This window comes from Mustela putorius, unplaced genomic scaffold (assembly GCF_011764305.1).
Source record: "Mustela putorius furo isolate JIRA1106 unplaced genomic scaffold, ASM1176430v1.1 tig00537350_pilon_pilon_pilon, whole genome shotgun sequence".
NCBI classification, from domain to species: Eukaryota; Metazoa; Chordata; class Mammalia; order Carnivora; family Mustelidae; genus Mustela; species Mustela putorius.
The window spans coordinates 19,597,179-19,606,517 of NW_025422471.1; the positions used below are offsets into that span (position 1 = coordinate 19,597,179).

Below are 9,339 nucleotides of genomic sequence, written 5' to 3' on the forward strand. Positions count from 1 at the left end.
TTAAAATACCCAAAACATTCAGTCCAAAATCTGTGAGCAGTGTCCATCAGTTATTCAGACAATTTACACCATTTATTAGGAGATATGATAAAATTTATATATACAATGTGCCTTGCTTTGCACAGCATGGTCTTTCTACAATTACCTTTCCAGCAGTGAACTGACATAGATTAAATTTTTGTTACACCTGTAACTAGAAAGGATGTATTTAACCAAATGAATTGGAACAACTATATTTTTTAGTTGAACTTTGAACTCAAAAAGCATTTCAGGGAGCACCTGGGTGGCTCAGTGGGTTGAGGCCTTTACCTTCATCTCAGGTCGTGGTCTCAAGGTCCTGGGATCAAGCCCCGCATCGGGCTCTCTGCTTGGCAGGGAGCCTGCTTCCTTCCCTCTCACTCTGCCTGCCTCTCTGCCTACTTGTGATCTGTCTGTCTGTCAAATAAATAAATAAATAATCTTTAAAAAAAAAAAAAAAAGCATTTCAGGTATGAATAGAAAACACTATCTCAGTTATTTCCTTCAGTGTATACCGTAAACCTCCCTCACTACTCCATAACTGCCAGTTAATCTGAGACGTTATGGAGAAAAATCCCTAAATTTCTGATTCCTAACTCAGGTCAAAACAATTCAAAATGGCTTTGCTTGAGACCACTGAATTTAACATAGTGGGAAAGCAAAATCTGTTTTCAATTCAGAGAGCTTGTATTAATTTCCTTAACCATAACAGATTTGTCTGGAAAAAACATAAATATTGGAAATAAGGGTAAATCACTTCACAGACACTATATGGAGGATGAGAACACTCAAGAACTGCAAAATACCAGGGCTTTATTTGGTAAGGGAAGTAACCTGGGAACAAATGTATAGTGATTGAGGGTGTGTAGCCAAATTGCCAAAACATGTAATTTATGAGTCATTTCAACATTTTTGATCAAGTATTATGTCTAGACTAAATGTTAGAAGAATGATGAGCAAAGGTACTGTTTAAACTGTTAGGGCATGAAGGATTTCAAGAGGGCCAGGACTGAAGAGAGTATTTCCAGTATTAAAGTGTTAAAGTGACCTTCCAGCTCAGAGTAACACAAAAAGATTTGACATTAGGAATTGAAAGTTATAGAGTGTTCTCAGTAACATTTTGTTAGGGCTCCTGAAAACCAAAAGATAGCATTTTCCTTTTTATTTAATAAGTAAATATTCACTTCCTTCTTAACTAACATGTTATCCACAATGGAAACTTTATTAATTCTTGGAAAATGATGAGAGTACTTTGACTTGTAAAATATAAGAAGTTTGCAATATGAAATTTAGAGAGCTGTAGAACACAAAATATAGGGTAATAAAGTGGGATGGGTTTTCTGAAAATTGAGTTTTATAAGTAACCTAAACCTCACTCAGATCTCTGTTAATGGGTCACATTTTTAGCTCTAAGTGAATCAAAGCCAAAATAACATATAGTGACATAATTCTAAGCCCACAAAGTAAAATTGCATTCATACTACTGGCAACTCTGTTTTTAAGTATTAACCATCACAAGCACCTTTTCAGAGAAGTGTAATTGAATCTGTTAACACTTAGAAATTGGATATAGGGAACTACTAAGATGTTTTCTGAATCCCTAGGCAATTAGTCTGACCTCCCATGAAGAACAGGAATAAGGGTAGGACTCAGGATAGCGTGTATTACCCTCAAGGAATGGAAAACTAACCCCTCTGATATTGCTACCCCCAAGTAGGGTCCTCCATCTCTCCCTCTCCATTCCTAGAAAAATCCGTTGAGAACTGGCTGTGTGCCAACTACAGTGATGGGTTTGGGGTGTATAGTGTGGAACAAGACAAATACGTCTCCTGTCCTGGAACCAAGGTTGTAGTGAAGACCAGCTAATCAATGAATTAATTACATGAGCAAACACGATCTCTGGTAAGGACCTTGGAGAAAACAAAGGATGATTTGGATGGAATGGTTAGAGGCCAGTCCATGGAGTCGAAGAGAAAGGACTTGAGGATTGAAGTGGTGGAGAAATTGATAGGAAACTAGCATGAGGAATATTACTAAGACAGGTGTCAATTGGGTACAAAAGCAGACCAAACCATGCAGTTCTTTGAACCACAGAAAAGGCCAACCATGTCATACAGAGGATTTGACCTTCCATAACCAGAACAAGTATAATAGTCTCTATAAGGCTAATGTGTTTGCAGTACTGGAGCTGAAATCCACAGGGCAGATAGTCAAGAAGGGAGGGCTAAACGCTGCAGAATGGGCTAAAAACCCATGTCAGGTGTTGCTCTGATATTGGTGCTGTGGATATCCTGCAGAAAGAAGCCAGTGACCTTCATCTTGGAGCTAAAATACACATGTGGCAGGAGTCAGAGAAGCTAAAGGAAAAGGTAAGAACAGTAGCAGCCGCAGCTGTCCTCTCACACTATCAAGTTCATCAGCATATCTCTGACCACATGTATGAGCTAATGAGAGGGCTACCGCTTTGCCTCTGACCTCCGAGTTTCCTAAAAGACTCTCCCATAGCACATTCTCACTGGAGCCTTACAGAGAAGGGAATTCTAGGAAACGTAGGTTAGCCTAACCAAGTTGACACATCACAGGGTCATCATGCCCTCTAAGACCCTCTCACCTGGGTCTCTCCCCAGCAACTCCAACTGCTTCCCTTCCAAACAACTGCTCTCCAACAACTTCCCTTCTAAACCTCCTCATTCTCTTTCTGAGTTTCCCTATTTTTGTAAATTGTACAATTTTTCTTATATTACCAAAACTTTCTAATTCCCTAAACTTTTTCTCTCATATCCCCATCTTGCTCCCACCAATATGTAACTTAGTTCTAGCATTTTTACCTCCGCAGTACTTGCCCCAGGCATAGGAGTTCAAACTCACCTGGTGATTATACAATCCCACACATTGATTTCATACTCAGTTTGCTATCTGCCCCATTTTAGAACCCCAGAAGTACAACAGGGGCAGCTCTCCCCTTCAAAGGCATGTACACGCAAATGAGTTATGGTGGAGGAGCTAGCATGCTGTTATTATTATTTAAACCAAGAAAAACATACTGTAGACAAGATGAAAGATCTAATAAAAATGTGTTCTTATTCCTGATTCTAAAACTTTAACAGCTGGGCTTTCCCATGTGGGATAATGTTACATAAATAACTCAGCCAGGAAGCAGAAGGGCTGTGAAGAAGTCCAGCAAAATGATCGATGATCTTGGACACTGTGAATATCACACCCAATGGAGTTACAAGGAAATAAGTGGTCATTGGAAGGTACTAGTGAGCTGGTGCTGGTCTGGTCAGCAGACTTGACAGAACCTGAGTCATGTATCACTAATTCTTCCCAAGTTTCCCTTCTATTTAAGCACATTAACACTCTCTATTCCATAGGGACTTCACCTTCCCCACCCAGATTTGTCATCTTTTAATCAGTCATGGAAATGTAGAGAAATCGGCTCTCAGAAAAGAAAGTTGTTGAGATTTAAGGCTCAAATATACTCGATTCCTCTAATTTCCTTTTAAGGGGACATTATCACACAATACAGCCCATTTCATATTTTTGTCCACATTATGTAGGTATGGGTCATGTTATACTTCCTACTTCCACTTCTTCCTTCCGCTGAAGTATATATAGATGCAGTTATGGCATAAATGGCAAAAGGCCTTATGAAAACTAGATGCGCGAGGAATAGAACTCCAGTGTAAGCGAGTGAGCACTGTCCTCCTTTTCCATTTACCTAAGGGGCAAGTGGTGGGAGGATGATAGATCCAGAACTTCGGGGCAAATCTCATATCCCATGGGTTTGGATTAGAAGGTGTCTGAAGATTTCCAGCTCTGAAAACCAGTGACTATCCTGTATTTACAGTGCAGTGAAGTCGTTCTTCACTGACCCCCTAACTTCTCTTTCTCAGTAGTTGCTAACTTGGACGGAGAGCTTTTAGAGAATGGTAATTCACTTGTTTTTTTTTTTCAGGCATGTTCCTGGAAATCCCACTGTGGTTGGAAGTTCTACTTTGTGAAATATACCCGGGACTTCTCCTTGCCAGAAACTATGTGAAGGCTCACTTCATTCTTTTTGAAGAGTTACAGGAAATGCTGTGTAATAACAAGAGTGGTCACTTCAAAAGGAAACATTCCCGGGGCATGTGCTTGTTACTCCTCTCTTTCCCTAAACCTGAGATTAACCTTATCTATGAATATCAGCAAGAATCAATTCACCCACTAGCTACACCATGCTCAGGGAAATATCCACATCAACCTGAAAAACGGAAAGAAGAAAAAATAGGAAGAAAATTACTTCTAGGCTTTTAATTGCTTGTCATTTTCCCCTACTCTCTGCTCTCCATAAGTTTTTACACATTATGATCCAAGGTATGGATCATAATGCTAACATAGCTGCCCCCACCCCTAACCACCTTAGCAGAGTAAGACTCAATGAATAAGAAATGCTTCTATTTTTCCACTGTCTATTCTTGCTTCTAAGAGGATAGTGACGTCTGAAGGACAAGCCCTGTACTTGAGAGATGGTGCAACGAAGCCCTTCAGAATGATATGGAAGACAAAATTCCATAACACCTTTTGTCTCATAACCAGAATGGGTTTTTTTTTTTTTTTTTTTGGCTATTTAGAACTTTGAATTAAAAAAAAATTAGAAAATGCAAATACACAAAAAGGAAGAAATAAACATAAATTATAATTTATTTTTACAAAATGAGATAAAAAATATTACACACTATTTTATAGCCTCCCCATTTAACATGAACTTCTTTACACAAATTATAGATTTTTGCAATTATACTATAGCCTGTTACTGGACAACTACATTGTTTCCTCTTCAGAAATGATACATTTAAAGGACAGCACAGCACAGCACAAATCATATCAGTGTCCTCTAAGATTGCTTTTTTTTTTCTTTTTTTTCTTAGTGAAACGGATATCCCAAGTTTCTGCTTAGCTCTGCATGCACAGATCTTTTGTTTAGGATAAGAAGCATGGGTAGGTAACGGGACTTGACTACTTACTGCTCATTATTACCAGGGCACTTGGAAATTTCTTTCCACTCCACCACTACCTCCAAACTAAAATTACACTCTTAAGAAGCTTAACATTCATATTTTATCAACCTTTAATAGAGAAGGGCACAATGCATGTTAAGTCATCCCCTCTCCTATCACCATAGTCTTTAAAGTATCTGCGTGCATTAGGCAAGGGGGATCAGCGCTTAAGTACCATATTTGACTCCATTCTATTAAACATCGCAGGACACTGAGCAAAACAGAGATGTTCCCCAGGCTGGGCAAAAGAAATGAAGCATCTGAGAGAGACAGACTAGAAGCAGACACAGGAACTGAAAAAGTGAGCCAAGGATGTTTTATAAACATTCAGACTTAGCAAGATACCTATGGATGCCACAGCCTGATACCAGAAGGCCATCTACCCTCCTGATATCATTAATTCTACAGTTTTTCAGTCATTCAGGGTGCAATGAGGTTATAGCTTCATTTTAATAGTGGAAGTAGTGGGATGGAAAATTACAGGAAATATTGGCAGAATTCATTTGTTTACTCTATAAGTGAAATGTTTGTACAGCCATTAAGCGCATATCGAAGTGTATTTTTGACACGAAGGGCTGCACACAATATATTAAGTGATGAAATCATGTTACAAAACACTATAAAATGTGCTTTGTTAGTTAAAAAAAAATCCTATATTTGAGCATACACACACACACACACACACACACACACACTTATTAAAAGAGAGCTATAAAAAACGCATACCAACATGCTAATAGTGGCTTTCTCTAGGAGGTAGAAATAACGATGGTTGTTATCCTCTTTTAGTTTTTTTAATCCATATTTTTATGGTGAAGATTTATGATAAAATAAATGCTAAGAACGGACATTTGAATTTCATGCTCTACTTTTTTTCTTCGTGCTTGTTATTTTCAGACCATCGGGCTCTTGATGCAACTTGTTTTATTGATTTTTTTCCTCTTTGTTTCATTCCCATGAGAATATGAAAGGTCTTTGTCATTTTATCTTCAATCCTGTTTCTCTATCTCCCCTTTTTCCCATTTGCTTCTCAAACTAGATGTTTCAAATGAACTTCAAGTATTTAAGGGCGGTCACTCCTTATTTGCCTTTGTGAACAGTATTTAGTAAACTTTCGTCTATCATGTAAATTCTTAATTCTTTGAAGAAGCACAAATGGACTGATTTACCCCTTAATGCCCTGACTTCAAGCATTTTCAACCATCAAGAAAGTAAATCATTTAAATTTAGAACTGACAAGAAACAGACTCCGGGATCTCTAACATATATGCATTAAGAATAGTCTGCCAAGGGTTTTGTGTAAAGGCAAAGATAATAAACTTAAAATGTATATACTAGTCAGTGAACGTTTTACATACACAGTACAGAAAGTGTGATCCAAGTTCCAGAAATAAATGTCTTGGGGGTTGAATATAAAACTAATGCCAAGTAAATGAGTTTATTTTCTGAGTGATGAAACTCAATTCTCTTCTACCTTAAATGAAATGAAATGCACCTCTCTGAGATTACATGGCACAAGGTTGTCAACTTCATAAATACTCCTGATTCTCTGGTTCATGACAATAACGGCAAACATATCGCCATTCATTTCACATGCTTTATAAAACATTGAAGAATTTGGTATTTATTACACCATTCAATAATACATACTTTGAGGCTTTAGAAAAAAATAAAGTATTTGAGAAGTCTTAGTTAAAACAAAACAAAACAACACAAAAACCATGCATGAGTGATTATGCGGTAGTTGTATATGGCTTTAGACATTAAAATTTTTTTTTCTATACTATTAGTTTTAGGATTGTTTTGTTGTTGATAATGTAGTTTTTAAAGATTTTATTTATTTATTTGACAGAAAGAGATCACAAGCAGGCAGAGAGGCAGGCAGGCAGGCTCCCTGCTGAGTAGAGCGCCTGATTCGGAGATCCATCCCAGGACCCTGGGATTATGACCTGAGCCAAAGGCAGAGGCTTTAACCCACTGAGCCACCCGGGTGCCCCAGTTTTAGGATTGTTGATGGGCCTAGCTTTCCGACTGAAAAACATTGATCACTCCTTTTGAAAGACAGCCTACTGACCAACCGCATCTTCATGTGCTCTCTGTGAATTTGGAAATGTCGAACATTCTCAGAGAGGCATAAGATAGAGAGCCTGCCTCACCCCATACAGAGCTTCTCCTGCGCACCACGCCACCAGAATTGTGGACCCATGGATGAACGCGCCTGCTTCCTCCACTACTGGCCAGTTTCACTCTCTGTTTTTTCCAAATCCTCCACTTCCAGTGAAATATAAGGGCAGATTCAGACAGGGTTCTTATTTGCAAACAACACATCCCAGCCCAGACCAAATTAAGCAGAAATTAAACTTATTAGAAGGATGTAAGTTATCTCCTAAGGACCTTATAGATACAGAATAACTCAGAAGGCTGAGAAACTACAGAAACAAATGAAAGAAGAACATGGAGGAGCTGAAACCTGAATCTTGGGCCTTGAACCTGAACCCTGAACCGCTGAACCCTGGGCCTTGTCATTAGCACCGTGCCAGATGCTCCTGAAGGTGGTATCTTCATAGACAATATAAATTCTTCACTTTCTCCACTTCCATGCACCATGTACTACAAATTAAAAGTCCCAAGATTAAGTGTCTTGGTCACCTGCTGCCACACCAAGAGCTGCACAATGAAACCACTATAAAAAATCAGTGACTTTAAACAATAATAATTTACTTTAGCTTATTTGTATGTGGCTCAGCTGAGAGCTGCTAATTTAAGGTGTGCTTGGTTGTACTTGGCTCTAGACTTAAGGCTGAATTCCCTTTCAACTCCTATCTCTTATTTTGATAGGATCAGTGGGCTGCCTGACCATTCTTCTCATGGTGATGGCAGAAGTTCAAGATACCAACCCAAACTGTATAAGTACATTTCAAACCTCTGCCATATCAAATCTACCTACATTCCACTGGCAAATGCAAGTTTTATGGGAAGCCCAAAGTCAAGTGGCCCGTGAAAAACATTGCACCTCTAATGAGAAGAGCTGTGAAGTCACATAGTACAAGTCATTGACACGGAATGTGATGAAAAATTGGGACTAATATTTTAATTTAGTCCAGTGATAATTCCTTCTGGTCAAGTTCAAGCCTTGGGATAGTGCCCTACCTGCCAAGAGGATGAAGAGACCAAGTACTTGGCCCTTTTGATTTCTGTAGCAGAGAAATGGTCCTACCATAAGAGGGTTCAAATGCTGGGGCGCCTGGGTGGCTCAGTGGGTTAAAGTCTCTGCCTTCGGTTCAGGTCATGATCTCGGCGTCCTGGGGTCAAGCCCCGCATTGGACTCTCTGCTCAGCGGGGAGCCTGCTTCCCCTTCTCTCTCTGCCTGCCTCTCTGCCTACTTGTGATCTCTGTCTGTCAAATAAATAAATAAAATCTTTAAAAAAAAAAGGGGGGGGGTTCAAATGCTAGACAGTCATCAAAGCACCAAATACCCATCAAAAGTGCCCAGTCATGCTTTCCCATTCCCTTCGATAAAGTTCAAGTAGATGGTAAAGAAACGGCATGACAGGCAAGTGGAAATTAGAGTAGGAATTTAGAGACTTGGGCTATGTAGCAGGGAAAGAGGAGGCAACATCATTTTTCCAGAATAGCAACAATGAGATGATCACACTTGTAAGACCTTTGCTCTGGCTATACACGGAACCCTGAATGAATATGTTATTCTTCTCTCATCCTCCTAACCAAAAAGATATACTGGAACCAAAGAGATATGAAATGGAAAGTAAGGAACACTCTTATTTATGAAGATGTTCAATCCCTTCTCACACACATCCCATCAGCAAGAGCTACCTCCTTCTAAACAAAACAAAACAAACATCAGCGAAATCTTCTGCCAAACACCACTTTTTTTTTTCCTCTTAAGAACTTTAACAATCATTACTCTGACACCCCGGTAGGAACAAAAACAGAAACTTGGGGCAAACTTAGTCTGATTCTCCCTCTAAAGAAGTCCTCTTAAAGAAGTCTCCCTCTGGACTTCTTTAATCTTCCTAAATGTGATGTTAGGCACAGCTAGGTGTTGGGCAGAAAGTCAACAATTTGGCATGAGTGGCATGACTTGATGAAGATGAGAATGTGGAGAAAGAAATGTGAGCTGGCCCGGGAGGAACTCCTTACTGCACAACCTTCAGAAGCACATGGTTGGGCTGGTGTCCAGCTGGTGCATAGAGCATGCACCAGGAAAGGGACCTTGCCCACCATTGCCCCCTTTTTATAAGTCAGGTATGAAAGCAACATC

The 9,339-nt window shown here is 39.3% G+C and overlaps 1 long non-coding RNA gene across 1 annotated transcript; it reads left to right on the top strand.

Moving 5' to 3' along the window:
- Nucleotides 1–435: 435 nt before the first annotated feature.
- On the top strand, nt 436–5,905 carry LOC123390424. The gene is made up of 2 exons (XR_006605004.1): nt 436–2,387; nt 3,977–5,905. It is a non-coding gene; the product is annotated as an uncharacterized LOC123390424 (long non-coding RNA).
- Nucleotides 5,906–9,339: the final 3,434 nt, after the last annotated feature.